This window comes from Chroicocephalus ridibundus, chromosome 20, assembly GCF_963924245.1.
Source record: "Chroicocephalus ridibundus chromosome 20, bChrRid1.1, whole genome shotgun sequence".
Lineage (NCBI taxonomy): Eukaryota > Metazoa > Chordata > Aves > Charadriiformes > Laridae > Chroicocephalus > Chroicocephalus ridibundus.
The window spans coordinates 6,590,520-6,611,877 of NC_086303.1; the positions used below are offsets into that span (position 1 = coordinate 6,590,520).

Here is a 21,358-nt window from a genome sequence, read left to right on the forward strand (position 1 = left end):
TCTGCATGTCTTCTGCTTCTTCTTGATTATGGATTATCTTTTACTTCCACGTTACATTTCTTTATGCTTTTTTTTTTAATAATAAAAGATAAATAACACCATTATTAAGTGCTGTGTTTCAGGGAACATGTTTTAAGCCATGGGGGGTGACAAGAGGAGGGCAGTCCCATGGCGGGGAGGCCTGTGCCCGCAGTGGCCATGTGCCTCGAAGTTGTCACCCGTCCCCCATGCAGGCATCGCCCCGCACCCTGCCCTTGATAAGGCACCATTCGGGGCCTCGCTATCTGCTGGGTCCCTGCTCTGTCTGCTGTCACCCGGTGCCATGTGTTGGCCCGGTTCCCTCGGGGGTGGGCGAGGAGCCGGTGCCCGGGCAGGCGGCGGGTCCCCGTGGGCCCTGGAGCCGCTCGGGTGGCGAGTGCCCAAGGGGAGGCCCAGGCCCAGTGGCCGCCATAGCCCCTGCGGCGGAGCCGGGACTCCCCTCGCCGATGCCCTTCTCCCGGGGGGTGGGCGGGCGCCCGGGGGGTCCGCGGGGCGGCCGACAACACCTGCCCGGGCCCGCGGGCGCCGCCGCCGCCGCCCGGAACTTTTCACGGGCCTCGGCGGTCACGTCCCCTCCCGCCGCTCCGCTGGGCGCCCCGGCCCGCCCCGCTGGCTCCTCCCCAGGCCGCGGCCGGTGAGGGCGGAGCGGACGCGGCGCCGCCGCCGCGCACAGCAGCCGAGCCCCGAGCCGAGCGGCGGCGGGAGGCGGCGGCGGGCGGCCCGGGCGGCGGCGGGTGAGCGGGGCTGCGGGGGAAGGGAGCGGGCGCGGGCGCGGCGGGGCCGGGCCCCGCGGGCGGCGGTGGCGGCGGGCCGGTCTCCGGGCGCCCCCGCTGGGGCCTGGCCGCGGCGAGGCCGCGGGGCCGCGGCGGGGCGGGGGGGTCCGGCGGCGGCGGGGGTCGAGGCAGCGAGGCGGTGTCAGCGGGGCCGGGCTGACGCTCCCTCCCCGGGGGCGCGGCGAAGCCCAGCCGGCGGCGAGGGGGGAGGCGGCTTCACCCCGGCCCCGGCCGCGGCGGGGCGGGCGGAGGTCAGCCCGCGGGAGGCGGCCGCCCGCGCTGGGCCCCGGCCGGGGCGGTGCGAGGCGCCCCGCTGCCCGTCCCGCCGCGGTGCCGGGGCTGCCCCGTCCCCCGGCGCGGGCTGGACATCGTCCATCTTGTGCGGCTCGGCCGGCGAGGGAAGGCGGCCAGGCGCCGGGTGGCCGCCGGGGCCGAGGCGGGGGCGGCCGGCCCTCGGCGCAGCGCAGGGTCTCGCCGTGCCGCGGGCGGGCACCAAAATTCCTCTGGTGTTTGGTGCAGCCAGGTGTGCGCCGTCCCGCCGCTCCCCGGGATGTAACGGGGCGCGAAGCTCGGGTGCTGCCGGCCTGGAGACCATGGAGGTACGGGGAGAGCGGGGCGTCAGGGCGGGGTGGGCCGGGCGAGGGCCAGCCTTTGCCCTGTGCCCGCTGCTCAGCCCCGCACGGAGGGCCTGGGGGGTTTGGGCAGGGTGTTTGGGCAGGTGGGATGAGCCAGGCCAAGGGGATGGCCTGGTGTCCTCGGCGCAAGCCATGCAGAGCAACGCGCTGGTCCACCCCCGTCCTCCCGGCCCGGGGACTGGCTCTCTCCCACCACTTCAGCTCTGAGGTGGTTTCTTGTACTTCCTTCAGTCGCTTTAAAGAGGCAGTTTAGAGAGAAACTGTTCTCTGTGCAGGAAAACTTTTGCGTTTAGATACTTCTCATTAATTAGTGTCTTTGCTTCCGATATTTGAGCTACAATAGGGGTGGTTTTCGTGCAAGGATTTCTGCGAGGCTTCCTCAGTGGCAGGGCTGGGGTTTGGGCGATACCGACCGACACAGAACTGGAATTGGCACTTGGGTTTTGCTTTGCACACAACTTGGAAAGAGCTGCAAACAGGAAGGGCAAACTATGAAAACTCCTGGTTTTTTCCCTTTCAGTAGCATAGCGGAGAGATAATATTTCTTAAAATAGTCATTTGACTTGAAAACGCCTGCCTGCTTTCAGAGTATTATATCAGCACTCTGTAATTTCTGTTGCTTTTGTAATTCTGTCGGAGTAGTAGTATTGCTCCACATAAAAAGAGACACCACAATTTGAAGAGTTAAATTGAGAAAACCGGCTGTTTAGTTGAGCATGGATGCCTGCCGTCAAATGCTTCACTGTTGTGATTTTTGTCGTTGCTTTTTCTTACTGAAACAGTCTGTCATTAACTCTCACTGGTGCTAGCAGATCCCTTGGATTCTGAAAGGGCTTTAATGTGGGAATTCATGAGACTTTAAGAAAGTGACAGAAGAAGCTATAGAGAAACAGAAAGTTGTGCGTTAGCAGTCAAAGTCTGTGCCTTTAATGAGAAGTTCCCCATAAGTTGCCTCATTTTGGGTAAGTTTTAGATGGAGCTCTCCTGCCTTTGTGATATCTGCAATTTTTTTAATTTATAGAAGCAGTGGAGTTCACTATGTCCCAAGTATGAAATGCTGTCTGATTATTCTGACATCATTATCACGTTGCTATAGTGACTTCATTACACTGGGAATGCCATGCTCACATCCTGTTGCTATGGAAAAGATCAGTGTAATAAATCAAAACATTTAATGTTCTGTTCATCATTGTGGCAGAAAAAACGCCATCGACTTATTGATGTGATTGCCTGAAGACTGACAACATATTCCAACAAAAGTTTTTAGTGCTGAGTTAGAAACGGGGAAATTGTCGCTGACAGCTCTCAGCGGATCGTCCCTTCCTTCCCTCTGCTGTGCCGGGTAGCAGAAGTTGTGAAATCCCAGTTTTTTGGACATGAGAATGCGTATGTCGTTCTTCAAGGTGGAGTCGACAGGAAGTGCTGCTCTCGCATACGCTGCTGCTAAAAATAATCTGTTTTCATGCGCAGTATTTTCTACGCACGAGGAGGAGAGGAGTGTTTGTGCTCTGTCAGGCTAAGATCATCCACAGAAAAGTGAGTTATACTTCTTAAAAGTAGGTATTTCTTGTGGCCTTCATAAACGTAGGGAGAGTGTGTCCAGAAGGGTGTAGTTGGTCTCATCAAGGGACCATGTACGGTGCAAAGAAACCTTGATGGCACCGAGTGGGGCCAACTGGTGCTGGCAGAGCCAAGAGCCGCAGCTCCGAGGACTGGGAGGAAGCGGAGCGGGTGTCTCTCGTCACGTGTCTGGGCTGTGGTGTGGCCGTTTTTAGGGTAAGTAGCTTTGCCGAAGATTTTAAGAGGACTGTGCCAAAGGGACTAAACTACTAGCACAGTATAATTCCAGTGACACGTTAACGCTTTTATTTGGAGGCTAATGTTTACGCAGTTTATCAAAATGGTTTACATTTGAAACCAGAAGCTGCAAATATACAGGCATAGACTATTTGTGATACATTTCATGGCTGTTCATCCAGTCTGAGGACTGTTCTTAAAAAAAACTGAGATGTAATTAGGTAGCAGTAGTGTAACATGCGGACATACTCTAACATAAAAGTTGTAATTGTATATTGAATCATAGTCTTAGGCATAAACAACTCTAAACATTTGTTTGTACTGTATATTGCAGTGTTTCTTCTCGTACCATGCACATGTACAGTGTACTCAGTCGCACTTTGAACTTGTACTTAGTATTTAGAGAATAGATTGCTTTTGTGTAACTTTACAGAGGCTTTAAAAAAATCGTCTTAAAGAGGAATCCTAATATTCTGAGAACAGGGATGTGTTATGTGTTTATACTAGAGAAAAGGAAGCAAATCTTTTGAACGTACGTAAAGTTCAAATCTTTACTCTTTGTATTTGAAATGTATTTTACCTGTAGCTGTTTGAAGTTCAGAATTCCCCTCGGTCCGGTGTTATTCGCAGCTTTGCTGGAACCAGCTCAGCAGAGAGCTGTGGGCTCGGTCAGCTGGGGCTGCCTGGGATCCGGATCAAAACTTCTTTGAGGATACTATGGGAGACTTCCTATTTTACCGCTCTCTTTTCAATTCTGATGAGCCAGATTAATGTTACGTGTCAAGCGCTTCTGGTAGCTTTGTGTGTTCAGTTCTGCAGAAGCAGGTTCAAGAGAGACCTAACTTTTAAAACTCGGTCAAGTCCTGGGTTGTGTTTGGATTATTTTTTTTTGGCCATGAATTTATTTTGTTGTTTAAAGAGGAGATGGTGGTTATAGTACAGACTGAATTCATTTTATGCTGAGCTCTGAAGTAGTTACTGATTTGGTTTTACTCTGTTATTTAAAAAGTAATAGGAAATTAAACAGAATTTTAATGAAAGCATCTTCTAAAACGGTTGCTCCTAAATCCCAGGGTCAAATTTTTACTTAGGCATTTGTGTTTGCACTTTGCAAACGCTTCTGGTCCTGGAAACATGACACCTAATGGCCAAGATAAGTAAGGATGTTAGAAAGTTGGAAAGAAAAGTTAATCTTGCCGAGCTATCTTGTTTGATCCAGTCTGTCTTGTTCGGAAGCTAAAACACGTGTGAGATGCTTTGTGTTATTTGCTACAGCATTGAAGCCTGGTGGCAGCCAGGATTGGAGATTATTTGGGTTCCTAGACTGCTTTCTGGGTATAAATTAATGCCCTAAAAAGCTCACCTCTCAAACAGGTTTCTCCTTGGATTTTATCCTAGTATCATAAGTGCAGAGAGGATAAAGGAGGATGTAGCTTTTTGTTTGGGAACGGCAGGTTGGAACAAGAGTACAGCTGTATTAGCCCATGGCCTGGTGTTCCTCCTGACTGATTCTCTGGAAAACAATCCTATATCATAAGTAATATAGGTTCCTTGGATGCATCTTTTTTTTTTTCCCTTTCTCCTTTAGATTTCTTGATTTATACTTAAACAAGCTCTGCAGAATGCATGGTTGCTTTTGATTCATAAAATAGACAAGCTTTTAGCATAAGTGCTGGTTTTTCTTGCCGTACCCTTGAGTTTTTAAAAAATGTAAATAATATGCTTTTTAAGGTTGGTGTGTAGTAAACATGGCATTCAATACAGCATTTGATCCAGCAATGTAAGAAGGAATTATTAGGAATCTGGTTATAGTATGCAAAAAACGATGGTTTATTTGTATTTCATAGGGTATCACCAGGACTGAAAGCAACTACGGGACTAAGTGGCTTTAACGTAAGCTCAGAGGCTCCAGCTGAGTGTGCTTTGAGTTGATTTGCTTTTGCTCAGGTGTCAGAGCAGGCCATGGAAAAGCATCCTCCAAGGTCAGCATGGATTTGCTGTGGGTGACAGTCCTGAGAGGGCAGAGTAGGTAGTAGATAGTATCTGCCATGTGCAAAAAAAAAAGTGATTTTTCAAATTACATATGGTATGATGGGTAAAGTAGTTGTTTCGTGCCCGTTAAGACCAGTTTACCCTGTATCGTTAGAAGCAAAGAGAATTGAGAACGCTTGACGAAAGCTGCTCGTGGATGAGCCAGGTGGGTTCTGGAACCTCATGGTGGGAGTCTGGTTTTACCCCAACATCCTCAGACGTCTCGGCGAGTGAGTGGCCCTGCCTGTCTCTTGGAGCCTGTCGTGGCAAGGGAAGGCAGTGCTACATGCTGAAGGGACGAGGGGCCACGATGACAAGTGACAGCAAGGGAAATTTCAGTTAAAGCAAGGACAGACTGTTCTTGTGGGAGTGGTTAAGCAGTGGAGCGGGCTGCCCAGGACCTTTTGGAGTCTCTGCCGTTGGAGATAGGAAGAACTTCACTGGGCAAGGTCTTGAGTGACTCTGAAGCTAGCCCTCTTTGGAGCCAGGGCTGTAGCAGAGACCTTTGGAGATTCATTGCAGTCTGAATTAGCCCCTGTTTTGTTGCGTTCGTGTGGCACTGTTGTATCGCTTGGTTGCGTCGGTGAGATGCAGTGAGAGGTCCAGTGGCCAGAGCTCCAGACTGTGGTTTCATGGTTGCTAAATGCAGTAGCACAGCCCGGTGTCCCCCTTGCTCTGACACTTGCTCTTAGATGCTGAGGTAACTCAGGAAGCTTAGGTAGCTGAAAACTGAGCTAGTCCCAAAAATATATATGTAGTTTTCAGCCAGGTCACTTCTTGCTCTGAGTCACTGTGCGGTTGTGCAAGCACAGGTGCTGGTAGAGGGAAGGAGTTGCGAAGAGAACAAGATTCTGCAGTTCCTGACTACATCTGACTTAGGGCAGTATCTTTCTGTCAGTCTTCTGCTGGGACTGTGCTAGAGGTGGTGTGGTGGCTATCTGCTTTTCCTCCTACGTCTGGAAAGAGCTCGACCTGCAGCTTCTCTGCATGGTGGATAAATAGGTGAATGTTTGCTCTCTGTCCTCAGTGGTAACGGAGTGTTGTTTGCAAGGAACAGCCTGCATTTACGGGAGTTTATATCAAGCTACCTTTCTGTTGCAACAAATTTAGCGTCTTCGCTGCGTGTTTTTCAGTTGGCACTGCTTGTTGTATTGGTGACTTTAAAGACATCACCTGTGAGTTGGGTTTACACGTCTGCTGGCTGACCGAAACCACTCGGAGATAAATGGCACATTATCAGAAGATACCTGTGCTTTCCTGTGATAGCGATAATTTTGTTAATTATTGCCTATTCTCTGAGCTCCCTTCTTCTGAAGAAAGGGGAGTGCAGGGAGAAGCTGTGCAGACCCGGGCAAGAGTGGAGCATCAGTCAGGAGAGCATGTACCTGCTCAGCTGCTGGTACCTGGTATTTACGCTGGAGCTCTTTGTTCTGGTGCTAGACCTACGGATGCCGTTTCACTTCCAGGTTTGATATGAAACAAGTTCTCATCTCCAAAGCTCTGAAAAGGACAGAAAGTGGTTACTGAGAGATCGCTTCTCCCCTTGCCAATACTGCAATAATTAAGGTTGTCTGAAGTAGTCGATTTAATGATATTAAAATGAAGAGGCTGTGGGAAGATGGGTGGTGTTCAAGGAGGAGGCACTGAGTGTTACATTCCTAATCAGAAACGGTGTGTTTAAACTTAAATTGCATTAATCTGTTGTGGGAAGATCCTTTGAGGTGTGTGTGGGAAGAAACAGGACACCATAAGCCTTCCCTAATTTTGATCACTAATCATTTTGGGGTTTATAACTTCTGTATTTGCAGGTTGCACTCACAACACTGTAGCAGCCAGTACCTCTAGTTAAAGGTGAGATTTAAGACTGTGTTGTTGCCGTTTCTCCTGTGACGGTAGTCCACAGGGCACGGCACAGGGCTGTTTTCTCACCGTGTCAGCTGGCTGGAGCAGGTAGGGTAGCTCTGTGTGAATCTGAATGTGGCCACATGAAGACGATGTTTTGATGTGTGTTGCCGCTCTGCGCCACGAGTGGTCCAGCAGGTATTGGGTGTTGTGTTGGGAAATACCTGCTCTACCTGAACAGGCGCTTCCTCAGCGCAGCTATAGTGGCTTGACGTGAACCCAGGGGAAAGCGCATATTTAATTTTTTTGATTGAGAAATCCCGATGCTGACAAAAGCAGACCTTAGCATGTTTTGAAAACTGCTGTTTGTTTTCTTTTGATGAACAAAGTCCTTTATCTGGGGGGAAAGTCTGACCCTCCGTGGTGCTTTTGTAATGGAGAAGAAGCAGGTAACATAGGCCAAAGAGCAAAAAAGGAAGCCTCAGGGCTGCTTACAGCCCAGGCTGCAGGTGGTTGACATGGCTTTCTCACCCCTTTCACTTTGTTTGACTGAAAATATGGGGAGCCAGGCAATAGCAGTCCTGTTGAGCAGGTGGCCCGAGTCATTATGGTTTGTTATTTATTTTGAATATTGATAAGATGGAAAGTATTTAAATCCATCTGGGGCACTGAAACAAGAGGTCTGGATATGTCCACAGCAGTGGTTGTGTTCTGCCTGAATCAGGTCTTTATTAATTGCTTAAATGAGGCAGTCAAAAATACTGCTGGCCTGGTGCTTCATACTCTCACGTAAGAAGTAGGACGAGCATTTCTGTAATAGGTAATTGTTGCCCTGTCAAAAGTTACTGGGAAAAACCTGCTTTTTGGAAACGCGCTGCATCTAGTAGCACACATCACATTTGTCAATCGGTTGCTTTGCTTAACTGCTGCTTGCAGGAGCATTGCAGAGAAACAGAGAGTTGCATTTCACTTGAGAGTGGCTGGAACTGCAAACTCCAGGCTGGCTGGAATGTTTGGGGGTTTTTTGTTGAAACATTTGTTGCATCCAACGACGTTGTGTTCTGGAGTGTTCTAATACTGAAAAAATTTGAATTTGTCATATTTAAATTAGGGTAGTGCTTGTGAACTCATAGCTATGAAATCTGCTCTAAAAGATCTGAGCATCTGTGGCCGGAGCGGGCTGTGGCTGTAGTTGTGAGTGCTCCGTGCTTCTAGAAGACAGACAGCTATTAGTTTTTGTCCAAGTGAATAATCTGTATGGAATCGGGCATCTCTCACACTTTTAACACATTAGCTGGCAACAGACCCTTACTCTGGAAAGCACTAAGTGCGTGGGAGGAGCAGTTTGGCTGGATGTGTTGGTTGCAGTGCCTTTTATGTTGCTTTTTATGTAATATTCTTTTCTCTAGTGCAAATAAACTTGAAGTTGTAGGGAGGGGCAGCTGAGAAGAGGAAGATTTTCATTACAGACAGCTGACATGCAGAATAATATCTTTTTATATGCCACCTACCCATGTGACAGTTTAAAGTAAATCATAGTTCACTGGGTAAGGTTATTTCTGGCGCAATTCTCCTTTTTGCATAAGTAGTCCCATTCCAGCACGTCTTGCTTTGCCCTGAGAATCCATGTGTTAGTACTGTGCTGGGTAACCGTTACTGCGCATTGGGCCTGAAGAACAGAAATCTCGATGGATTTATGAAATAAATACAGGTGAAGATAAAATCAGTTTAGCCAACTGTTGCTTTCTGCTTTGGATTATAACGCTAATTGTAGTTGAAAATAACATTAAGATTAAATATATGGACTGCAACAGTTCCAGACGGCCTTTCTCATGAAATATTCATGCATTTAGGGCTTTTAACTCATCAGATCCCTTATAAAGTCATAGGCATTACAGTATTATTACGTCTTTGTCTTGTTTCACGAATACGCTGCATTGGCATATTGATCGCTAGAATGCACTCAAATTTAGAATATAACTTTTTCAGGAATCTCATTTAAAATGATCAAACAGATGTTTTAATGCTCCAGGGCACTTTCCTCAATGGTGTGATTCCGAGAAAGTGGGTCTTTTCCTTTATTCCGTAATTTCAGTACTTTGTAGCCTCTATCTGTTAAATGAGCTGTTGCTCTAAACCCTCAGCATGAACACGACACCAAGTACAACTCGATTTAGCACTCAGGCTAACGTATGGCTGATGTGTTCGTATATTTACTTAGAAAAAACAGTTGAATGGGAGTTTTAACTTGGATGGAAAGGTATGCTAACCAAAATGGAAAGCACAGAAATTGCGGATAACGGCAATTAACATTCAAATTAAGTGTGGTATGTTCTCAGGTCTTGCTCAGAGTGCAGAACTGACTGTCTCCAGGCCATATGCTGCACAAATTTGCATACTAATATGGGAGAGATTTTTTTCCTGTTGCCTTACGTCTTATCATTTCAAAGACATATAAAAAAAAAAGAAGACTTTTTGTTCCTGTTTGAGTACTGTTCATGAGGCGGAGGGGGAGAGCTGGCTGGTGCCAGTGGTACTCATCGTTAGCTGCTGTAGGATGTGTCCTCCTTTCCTCGTGAGTTAAACATAGTGTCTCCTCTTCTGGGAGCAGGAGTCCAGCTGCCCGGGTTTTTTTCTGTTGTTGTTGTTTAAAGACAGCTGTATAATAATCTATTTTGGTTGTAATCAAGCGTGACCTATAAGTACTGAAATGGCTTATATAAAACTGATTTAAACTATCAGAGCTATTTCCTTTAGAGGTTAGTGTCACCTTTTATTTTCCATAAAGGAAATTCCAGGATGAATTGTCACCGTAGTTTTGCCCTTTCAAGCCTGGCAGGTTCAGGAGGATTTAAAAACTTCAGCGAAACCCCGGTGCAGAGGCCAGATCCGCCAGCAGTTTCGTTCGGTTCTCCACCCTCCTGGCCTGAAAGCTCTCGCTGTGAGGCCCTTCAGGCTCCAGCACTGAAGTGTTAATAACATTTTTGAATATTTCTTAAGTTAAAACCCTCACGTAGAAGAAAATTTCATTTTTGTTGTAAAAGAAGATTCAGTTTCCACCCCCCTCTACCCCCAGGTTCCAGGAAGCAGCATTAAGGGACTGAGCTAAATACTGAAGGATTAAGTACCATATTAAATAACTCCATTTCTTTATGAAAAGTAGTGAAACTGTTACTTTTTCCTCTATTTTAAGTTAATTCTGTACATTAAATTACTGCTATTCAGGTTCCTATCAAGCCTTAAAATTTGCCATGAAAACATTTCAGGAGGTGCAGTTCTTACTTTACAGTGCTAAGATCCATCCATCATTAACTGCATTGAGGTACTCATTACATGGATACTCATTGCTGTAAGGGTTTTATTTAAACTGATAAACAGTGTAGTATTAATAAGTGGCCATCTGGTAAGTGGGGCTTTTCATTCAAAAAATCATTGTTAAAACAGACGTTTAGTTAGCTGCAGTTGCGTGGGAACAGTAGGTATTTTGGTCGCTTGTGGCTGGCACATTAAAGTATTTTTTTAAGGCAGTGAAAATCTCTAGACTGCATATGTAAACCTGACCTTTAGATAGGGCTACGTGGTCAAATCCGGTGTATACACACAAACTGATTATTGCAGCTTTGCCAGTAAGATTTAAAGAATCTTAATATTTTCTGGAATTTGTAAGTTATCCCAGTCTCCTGAAAGGCTGGGCAGTGGTCCATGCTAACAGATGACGCATTTTTAGAGGCTTAATATTAGTCTTAGAATTTATCACTGAGGGGTAGAAATACACTTGAAAAGCACTTTAAACCTCTACAATTTTTTCAAGAGGTTTCAAAGAAACCTTAACTGGGAGGAAGCTGTATCTGTTTCTCCATCGAAGATGCGATGCTGGAGGCCAAGTACGGACCAACTGGATTCCAGCCCTGAGCAGTCACCAGTGCCTGGGCTTTGTGGCCAGTGTCTGGTCCCTGTTGCTGCAGAAATAGAATAATCAAAGTGCAGGCTGAAATTGCAGCGACAATCTACCTACCTCATGTCACTTATTTACTCTAATTATGTAAACCAGGAAGAACATAGTTAAGAACGTTGCCAAGCTACTATCAGCACAACAAATTATTCTTACCAAGTATAATGTAGTTGGTGGTTTGCTATGACTGAGCCTCCTAGAGTCTGTCTGGAATTTAATCTGTATTAGAAAAGGTCAGAATGTTTTTTTTTCCGCAAAAGAAACTGGAGAAAAAACTTTATGGGACTTAAAAACCAGTGGCAAGTTGTGGATGTGGTAGACAACAGATGGAGGAAGTCCCATAAATGGCTTCTGTGTCTAATGTTTATGCCCTTTAACATTTATATGTTTTGCTGGTGAGGAAGGGGGAAAGGAAATGTTTTTCTTTTCTTCTTCTGAAAAAGCTGTTGAGAACTCCTCCGAATTGTGTAAACCCCTCTGCCGAAAATACTCCAGTAGCCCTTGATGAGGAGAAATGGCTGCATGGGGCCGTGGCGTCGCTCAGGAGGACCTCAGCTCTGCCACCCAGGCACCAGCTGGGCCAGTCACCGGCGGGTTGGTTGCCGTAGTGTGGCTACACAATGCTTCATATAAAGCTGTTTTATATACATAATTGAGAAAAGCCTGTTTTTTTGTAAATCTGTGCCGTTTAGGTGGATGTCTTTCCTGGTGTTTGCAGATCGGTGCTCATTAGCATTGAGTTTGCAGCGGTGCTGCAGCCCGTTCCGAGGGGACGCTGCCAACTACAGCCAGTGACGTAGCATTTGGTCTAATTTGGGGCTGCAGAGTGTGTTGGGCTTTGAGTTTTGCTTCTGGCTTCCTTTCCCCGTCTTTGTCTGTCTGGCACACATCCCTAGCAACTTTCTGCAAATGCAGACCAATAGGACAAAAAATAAATTAGCCGTTTCAGCATGGCAAGCTTTAGCTGCCCAGGGTACTTGTTCCTTGCCCAGAGTGCTTCCATAGCAAAGCAATTTAAAACAAATAAGTAGGCAGTCACTTCCACAGAAGTTAACTTTATGATATTTAAAATTGCAAGTTCAGCATGAAGCTGGCTGCAGAAAAGATTACAGAGTGAGGAAGATCAATCTCGATATGCTTTGCTTCAAATCACTTACTCAAATTACAGAATTACTCTTTTCAAAGCCGTTCGTTTCCCTGGGTTGTTTGTGTGTGTGTAGTTAATTTGCCGAGAGCTCCCGTTCAGCACAACTGCAGCCAGAAGGGACGACTCTGGTGCTGGAGGACTTTACTCTTAGCCCAGGCTTTTATGGCTTTGGCCCTGCATGGGCAACCTTCCCGATACAGCGCGGAAGATGGGAAATTACGCAGAAACTGGCGATGTGGACATGGTTCAGAGGAGCGCGCGGTCGGGACTTGAGCTTTTAAGAATGGATGTGTGCAAGATTCAAAGGCCGGTCCCTTGCCTGTTCCAGTTGAACACTTCAGATACCAGCTCAGAACAAGGTCGTTTTCTCCTGTGTTCCCAAATACCTGTTTGCTTATTTGGCTTGTCACGAGCTTTACTTCTGACGTGTGCTTCTCGCTGTGTTTTTTTTTCTTTTTATCTAGTACTTCAAAAACAAAAGAAGAGCGTATTTAGATTTAAATTAGTGAACAGTGAATGCCTCTTACTTGCACGAGGTATGTTATTAAAATGTTACTGCCTTCTTGTTTGTGAATTTATGAATTATTGGTGAAAGTGCTCTTTTAGAAATACAAGACTGTTACAATATTGAAGCATTGTTACACTTTTCACTAATCACAGCTGCTTCAGTTTGTAGTTACTTTATTAAAAGGCATTTTAGCAGAGTAGTGGTTCAGGATTAGATTCAATTCCCAAGTCTTACTGTAGGGAATTGGAGCTCACTCACGAGTTGCTGCGGTTCTTCGGCGTACTTAGGCTTCCCCCGAGGAGCACCTGTGTTTCTGAATGTCCAAAATAACCTGTTTGCTAATCCTGAAGTTACCGAAGTATAAAACAGGTTGATTAGGCAATGTAAATTCCTGCCTGGAACCAAAATGTTTTCCTTGGTTTACAAGAAATAACTCAGGCTTTGGCCGGCGTTAAATTTAGGAGAACAAAAGCTGATAAAGCAAGAGGGACTGGAGGTACAGTGCGGAATCAGAATTGCTCTGCAGTTGGGTGCTGACTCCTCGACAACGTGGTTATGCACAGTTACTTCTACACTTGTTGCCTTGATTTATCTTTGATTTGATGCTGAAAGCAGTCAGTGGAAACGGTAATGTTTTTACTCTTAAAATTGTAAAATTGAGGACAAGATTCCTGCCATGATGTATAAAATATGTATGCTGTGATATAAAGTTAATATAAAAAATGCATTTACTTGGGTCTCGGACAGCGGAGTGATAATGAGCAATAAAATAGAGGCAGACTCTGAAGCTTGTGTGAATGGAAGTTTGTCAAGTTGTACTTTGAAGTGACATTGAAGTCCTGCTTTCTGCTTAGTCTCGTCTTTCCTCCAGCTCTCATTTTTCTGCTGTTGGTGGCCTCAGGCAAGGTGCGGGAGGTTTTCTCTGTGCCCTACAGACAGGGAGATCAGCTGCCTTGGGGAAGGTTCTTGGCAAGTGAGTCCGTGGCAGTGATTTTTATTATTTAAGTAAATTACATGCTAACTAACAAGGTAAGTCTATAGTGGTGTTTGTCTTGTTACTTTTTAGGGGAGCTCTCTGTTAATTAATTGCTCAATTTGCAGACGAACACCCTTTCATTTGTGATCCACCATCCCTCTTCCCAACACGTTTCCGTAGCTCGCGTGTAACAATTGCGTAATTGTTGACAGCTTTGATTAATACTAGGGAAGTATTTAATGTGCTTTCAACTTCATTGAGTAATTTAATATCTAAGAACATGGTGTATAACAAATAACTAATTAGAGAGCAGCCGGTGAGTGGAGCCGTTGCTGGGTGGCCGGACCGGCACGGTGCTGCTGGCAGTTTGCAGCCCACGTTTGGCAAGTGCCGGCCCTCGGTGAAGCCAAGGGGAGAGCCTGGGTCTTGCGTTCCCAGCCTTCCCTGCTGTAGCTTTTATTTCTAGATGTTTGAGGGTTTGTTTTGGTTTTTTTTTGTTGTGGAGAGGATCTGTCAGTTTTAGTGTGATTTTGAGCATCATAAATCCTGTCTTTGCAGAACTGCTGGATTTGAGTTTGTTTTGCAAACACGGCTGTGAATAATGAAGGGATTTTGGTGGAGTATTGAGCAATGTTGTGTGGCGTGGTTTTTTTTTTTTTTTTTTTTTAAATCCACCCCTTTTCATGGCCTAGTTTATAGTAACTTGAAAAGCTGGCATGAACAACATTTACAAGTTCAAAATTAAACAGGTTTGTTTATAGTAGCCATGATTCAGCATTTAACTGCCAGGGTAAAAATAACCAAGGCGTGTGTCTGGAACGTCCCAAGGCTCTGCCCCTCTCCCAGGAGTGGGGAAGGCGATGCCCGCTGGGGCGGCACGGCCAGCCCGGGACGGAGGTGCTGGAGCTCAAGCACACATCTGCGTGTTTCTCTCCCAAATCTGTAAAATGCTGACAGCATGTTTCCCCTCAAAAATGTGAAATATTTTGGTTTCCGCATGTGAAAACCAGACTGCTAGAAAAAGGGAGGTGTGGGTGATGAGCAAACCAGCGCTCAGGAGGTTGTTCTCGTTTTTCTTCCCCAACGCCGGGTGAGTGGTGTTTGCTCCCTCCCCTCTCTCCCAGAGACAGCACGGAGCATCTTCCCAGGGAACGGCAAGAGAGGAAAATTCGTGTCAGGCTCGGAGCACGTGTGTCTGCAGCGGCTGCACCTTGCGAGGCCGTTTCACGCTGGCTCTAGGAACTGATGCTTGTGGTTTGGTGTGTGCTCGTTTGGGGCCTCGCTTTTTTCTGTTCCTTTTCTCTCACCCTTTTTTAAACTAGGGCTGTGCCTTGTGCTTCTTGAGTGAAAATGCAGTCTGCGTTGCTGCGTTGTCATCTGTCTTCAGTCCTATCCCTGAGACACTGTCAGCGCTTTCATGAAAAGTCCCTGTTTTCAGGTCTGTACAAATTGGATCCAAGCAAATGCTTGCAGCAGGAGCTTCCTGAATGAGCTCTGCTTTGCTCTAAACTCACTTCCTATTATATTTGGGAAAATATTTGACAAGGATTATGACAGCTTCATTATCTGTTTCTAAAATGTTTTGATTTCTGTGGCTGCAAGGTGGCACATGCCCATGGCTCTGGGGTGTTGGATGCTGAGCTGCTAAAAAAAAATATTTTCAGAAAAACAAATTACTAGGTTTTCATTTAAACTTCCTATGATTCTAGCGTTAAAAGGGGAACAATTGCTTCTTTTATCCTTTGGAAGCTTTCAGAAATGCTTGTGGGAAGAGCAAGTAGCCACGTACAGCCAGACCATCTCATCTGGGGTTTGAAGGACCAGGGACACTTTCCAAGGGCTTGTCTCGCCGTGTTCCCAGAGCTCTGGCAGTGCAGGGCGAGCGTGTCGGATCGGGAAATACTACCTCGTCTTTCACCTAAAGCCTGGGAGCGGGGCAGGAGACGCTGCCCGGGGTCTTGGGGAAAGGTGATGGCTCCCCATCGATGCTGGGGGGAGGCTGCGCTCGGGGCTTATCTGTGGGTGTTGGTCTGCTACCCCCAAAGCAGAGAGGGGCACAGAGCTGTAGGGATTTTGTTGTGCGTAGAGACTTTGGTGTAGCTGGAGCTGAGCCTTGAAGGGGCTGAAGGCAGAGAAGACCCTTCATCTGTCATAGCAGCAGGGTGTAGCCATGGGTACAATTGCTCTTTGAAGTGTCAGTGCTGCTGAAGTTCAGCTTTACTGAACAAAGGATAGTGATGCTGCAGCTATTACGATCTTTTAATCCATGTGAACAAGGAGCCAGCAGGGTTACTTGGGCAGGGGCACGGGGGCACTGGAACTTGTCCTGCTCTTGAGGCCGGCGAGATGCTGCATCCCCTGTCTGGGTGCACCTCCGCGCTCTCCCTTTCTCTTCCTTTTTTCACGGCTTGTAGATGCTCTTTGGGCAGTGTCACGCACGTGGTGTCTGCGCTGCCCAGGCAGGGCAGGGAGGACGGCCTGTCCCCCTCCATCCTGCTGCGGCGTGGGGCCACCCAGATGGCAGGGGAAGGAGCAGGGGCCAGGGCACGGCAGGCCTCTTAGGCGGCTGGAGCGGTACGGGACAGGATGCCGGTGTCGGATCAGAGACCCCGATAGCATCAGTGCCTGATGCGTCTGCTTCCTGCGTGCAGTGAGGCTGCCTGGTGCTGCCGTGTGTGCACGGGGCTGTGCTGCCCAGACCCCACCGCTCGGCCGCAGAGGCACAGCATGGGCACACAGGCACTGTGGGCTTTTTAGAAGAAAGAAACGTGATGGATTCTGTAAAATAATTTTATTTTGTAGGTGTTGCGACAGTCACTGGATTGCGAGCGGCTGAGTGATGGTTTCTCCCCTTGGTGATCAGTCAGGGTTGCTGGGCTGCTCTAGACGCAGCTGGCTTTCTCCTGCATTCTTGACAGTAGAAAGCACTACATTTTCATCCTTAAAATGCATTGCAAACTTGACACAACATCAAGCAGGGTCAGGCTGACCTCAGTTTGTCTTTCGTAAGTGAAGTTTCCTGTAGAGTGTATTAGGGAGATGTCCAACGGGAACATGGTGATTTGACTTAAGCAGCGCCCATCTCTCCTGCAGAAGAAGGTTGTCTTTTTCTTGTGGGAAGAGCAAGCTGGGGGAGAGGAAGAAAGAGCCTGGAAAGTGCAGGAAGCTCCTGAGTGCTTGGAGATCCATAGCAGACAGCTTTCAGGTGAGGGTTTGATTAATCCAGTTTGTCAGAATGGATGGAGTCTGTTAATCTGTTAAAAAGTGGCTGTGCTTGTTTAAACCTACCTATTGGACACGTGCTCAGCGCTCAGTGGAGTCCCAGTGCATGCCCTCGGTGGTGTTCCCAGCCCCACTTTGGCTGCCCTGAAACGCCAGCACCTGCCCGAGCGGCTTCGCCGCAGCGAGTGGGAGCTGTGGAGGAGCAGATGCTCCTGCTCTGCCCTGCCTCCCCCTCGCCTCTCAGTCCAGCTGTGGCCTTCTGACTCATTTAGTACTGACTCAGTTTTTAAATATCTTTGCTGATCTGTTATCTGTAGCGTGTTCTTCAGAAACACGTTTCCCCCGGGTTTCTGGGGTAACGCTTTCCCACGCCGGCGCGGGCACGGCGTGCTGCGGGTGTGAAGGTGGCGGGGAGGGAGTTTCAAGTAAGTTGGCAGAAGGGTTGTGGGAGCCTGGATTCTGTTGACTTTCAATAGGAGTTGGTCCTTGAACTGGTTTTTAAAATTCCCACCCCTTGGTTAGCTGAACGATGAACGGTCAGAAATTGAGAGAGGATAGCCATCAATATGTATCTGGGGATGAACTCCGTGGTATTGAGGTAGAAGGCATTGTGGAGGAAAGAGAAAAAGTGAGACTTTGGAAATTAACTTTTTGCAAATGCAGTCATCAGATAAGAGGTAGAGGGGATTGTGGACAGAAGTGGCAACTTTGCACAAATCCAGTAAAAACTGACGTGAAGAAAACAATAGACAAGCATTTTGCTTTAGCAGCTTGGCTGGGTCCAGCCCTGCCACCCTGAGCGGGGCGGTGGATGCGCCGTGGTGCTGGAAAACGAGACGCAGGGGCCGTGGTTACTCTGTTCAGACTGACGCTTCGTCACCCAACGTGACAGATTGGATGGCTGAGCTGACACGGCTCCAGGAGCTGCATAGCACAGGGAGAGGTTTTGCTTCTGGCTTCCAAAAGCCAGTGCAGTCCTGTATTAAGCAGAAATGTGAACTTTACGGTTGTGAGATTGATTTTTACTTTTTAACCTAAGAAAGTTCAATTTTGTGTCTTCTTCCTATGGTTTACCTTAACTGCAAGTCCAGTTTGTAAAGCGTTTTTCAATGACGTAATCAAGTAGAAAATGTGTTTTGCCACTGGCTTCCACCTGACCCCCTGGATCTTTCACTGTCCTGGGCACAAGGTTAAATTGTGCTGGCGTTCTTGTTTATAACGTTATTTGATTCAAGCATTCAGAAATTGCATAGAGCTCCACTGATAAAGCAGAGAACAAATTTTGTAACAGGCGTGTTTTCGTTTGAAACCATAAAGAGGAGATTTGACGTTTGCATACACTGTCACTTGAAAAATTATTAATTTTTTTTTTCTTTTTTCAGTCCCTTATAGGGAGCCCGGAAAAACCTTCAGTAGGGCTGCTAACACTGATGAGAGATCTTTTATGCCAAGGTATGAGTTTTTTAATGTTCTCAGTGTATTTCAAATGAAATTGCTAACTGTGAAAACACTGGCAGTTGGGGAGATTTGAGAATTGGTAAGCGTATAATGCATTGTTTAAAATAAAAAGTTGCCTGAGTCGTTTGCTCTAGGGGGGGAAAGAAACCCTGAAGCCTTGTGTTCTGGCTTTCCTGATGTCCTCTGCGTTTGTACAAAATACAAGTCTATGATTACAGTTTACAGACTGTGTCTGCTTTGATTTTTATTTTTTTAAGTCTTTGTTATCGTCTTACTTAACGGAGATTGTGTCATCAGTTACGGCCAACGTTTCATCGAGTTATGCAAAACCGTCAGGTCACATGCTCTTAGCAGTCTTCCTCACTCCGAGCAGTGTATCTGCGCCTTCTGCTACTCATTGCTCCATCCGTGCTTGGGGTAGGAAGGAGAAACTAATAAATACAAACTGCCTTCTTCAGATGTATAGAATTGTACTTGGGGATTTGCATTTCACAGGGTGCACGTCACATCTCAGGTTAGTGTGAAGTTCTTGCACCCACTCTCTTTCAGTGCTGTGTTCGTTTATCTTGTTTATGCTTCTCTCTCCCCATCGCCCAAATTATAAACTTCTTGATGAGCTGGTGAAACTTCTATAAGAGGGGCGGCCTCTTTTTTGCATCAGGGTTATCTCCTGAAGGGCCTTGTCCGATTTTCCCCCCCGCCTCTGCCCGGCTCCTTCCGCTGGTTGGGAAATACCCTGAAAGTTTTGCTGCTCTGAGCCCTGATTCAGCCCCGCGGTTGTGACGGGGCGGGAGATGGTCGGTGCAGTTCAGGCAGCGCCCGAGTGCTCGGCTGAATAAAGATGCAGGAGAGCGGGCGCGCGGAGCCACCTTTCAGGTGACAGCTTCATCTGCCTTTGCATCCATCTGCCCGTCCCTCAGAGATCCTTCTGCCGTCCTGCCTGCGCCACCTTTCTTTTTTGTGCATTAGAACAAATATCCTGCATCTTTCCTTCACCTCCCTCTGTGTTCATGGGGGGGGCCCTTCACTTTTCCTTCAGGAAGGAGCTGAGCAGTTTGGGGCTGATGCTGAATGTGCTTTTCTGTCACTTCCCAGGCAGTGTTGTGACAGTAGCAGCAGCAAAGAGGTGCTGCTGTTAAACAATAAAGAAAAAAGGAGATTAATCCTGAGGTGTCAGGTGTTTCGTAGCGTAGAAGCAAAGTTTGTTCATTATAGGTGAAATCTGAACCCTACTAAATTACCACTCTGTATTTAAAGTGGGTGTCAAGGTGCTGGGCGGGTTGGAGGGGGCTCAGGGTGGCGATGGGTTAGTGAGATGAGATGCACTCTGTGCCCCATGGTTGCCCGGCCGTAGCCAAGTGACTGTGTGTGTATGGCAAAAGGGAGCACGAGCAAGGAGACACGCTCAGCTTTTGCTTTGTTTTTGCCCCACAGCGTTCAGAATTAATGGGACCAGTTTCACAACATTTATGACAACACTAGAAGTTTGGGGTTTTTTTACACTGCTTCGTGATCATATTCTTTTCTTGACTCGAAAGAAACACTTAACACCCGTAACTTCATTCCATTTTGAAACGTAGCTGTTGCTTCCCAGCATGCGACTGCGCTACCCAGAGCTCTGGATGGAAATGAATGCTACTGTGTCTAACTGTATTTAGGTGGGCATAAGCAGTTGCCAAATGAAAAGTTGGCTAGGGCGCAGCATAGTAATTTCTTGAGCACTCTATTCATGTTGTATAAACAGATAACATTAACATACTTGTGAAAGAGCTACAAGATAATTAAGGCATGTGGGGTTTACTGTAATAAGGCTCATGCGTTTCAGGATCTTGGTTTCCTGTTGCACCTGAAAAGAAAAATAATCAGCAAATACTGTAGAGAAGAAATGAGAAGTTAGTCTTGTACTGCTCCCAGCTGAAACTTTCCCACAAGTATTTTTACTATAAATAAGAAGTGAAAGAGTTCACAGCTAAAGTTAACCCTTCACTTGATTGCTTTCCGTGTTTTCTTGGGTGGAACAGACTGTGGAACTGTAGGAAGACGAAGATAAACCAGATCGATAAGTTGCATTTATGCTCTATAAAAAGTGCACGGCCTTTTAATTTCTAAGGATTATCAAGGGGAAAATCATTGCTAATTGGAATTTCCCTCTCCTCCTCATACAAAATCATGATTTTTGGGAAAAAAAAAAAAAAAAAAGGAAGTGAATGTTACTTCTCGGGGAAATTTTCAAGCAGAAGAGCTTACAGCTGCCAGAATTCTAATCAAAAGTGTTGCCAATGTACTAGAGTACATAGACATTGCTTGCTCTGCTTTTAGGTATTCAGAGTTAACATTCTGGAAAATCCCTTTCAGTTTGACTTAGTTTCACAATTTCTATGAAGTTAAGCAACAGCAGCTCATGTAGGTTTCAAGAGTTGAAGAAAAAACCGCCCCAAGGTGCTTAAAACTGTGGGCTGCTGCTGGTGGCGTCACCTTTATTCCCCCACTAAGGCTGCGTTGAGGGAAGGGGGCTCGGCTACATGACGGCAGGGAGCCCCGGCGCGGGCAGGCGAGCCCTCTATTTCTGTCCTTCTGGCTTAAAGAGGAGCTTAAAGTTGTGCTAAACTGGCCGCAGAATTTGTATGCCCCTCTCCAGCTGCATATGGGATATTTTTATTTTGGTTTTAACCTGTACTTGTGTCGCATTTAGACCATAAAACATGCCGTGGTCAAGGGGTGAGGGTTAAAAGCAGGATGTTTGGGCAAGTCTGCAGTAAGGCATTCACTGCCAGTCCCGGTGGCTCCAGCGGGGACTGGCCGTGGCTGCGCGGCAGCACCTGGGTCTCCTCTGCTCCCTGTCTGTTACAGCTTTCCCTTGGGAATTTAAATGATAGAAAAAAACCCTGTCCCGATTTAATGATTATATAAACTTGAGACACAGATTGTTGGGGAGTTGTCCACAGTTGCAAAGCTAAAAATACAATCCCTGTTCTTCA

The 21,358-nt window shown here is 46.8% G+C and overlaps 1 protein-coding gene across 2 annotated transcripts in view; it reads left to right on the forward strand.

The window, feature by feature from the left end:
* The first annotated feature begins 629 nt into the window (after positions 1-629).
* Positions 630-21,358, forward strand: part of RAP1A (RAP1A, member of RAS oncogene family) — a 39,379-nt gene continuing 18,650 nt past the window's right edge. The window contains exons 1-2 of one of the 2 annotated variants that reach the window (XM_063356387.1): positions 630-773; positions 18,305-18,374. The gene's annotated coding sequence lies outside the window, so the exon portion shown is untranslated. Of the gene's footprint in view, positions 774-1,088; positions 1,412-18,304; positions 18,375-21,358 lie in introns of those variants that run through there. The other variant, XM_063356388.1, reaches the window with a different exon arrangement.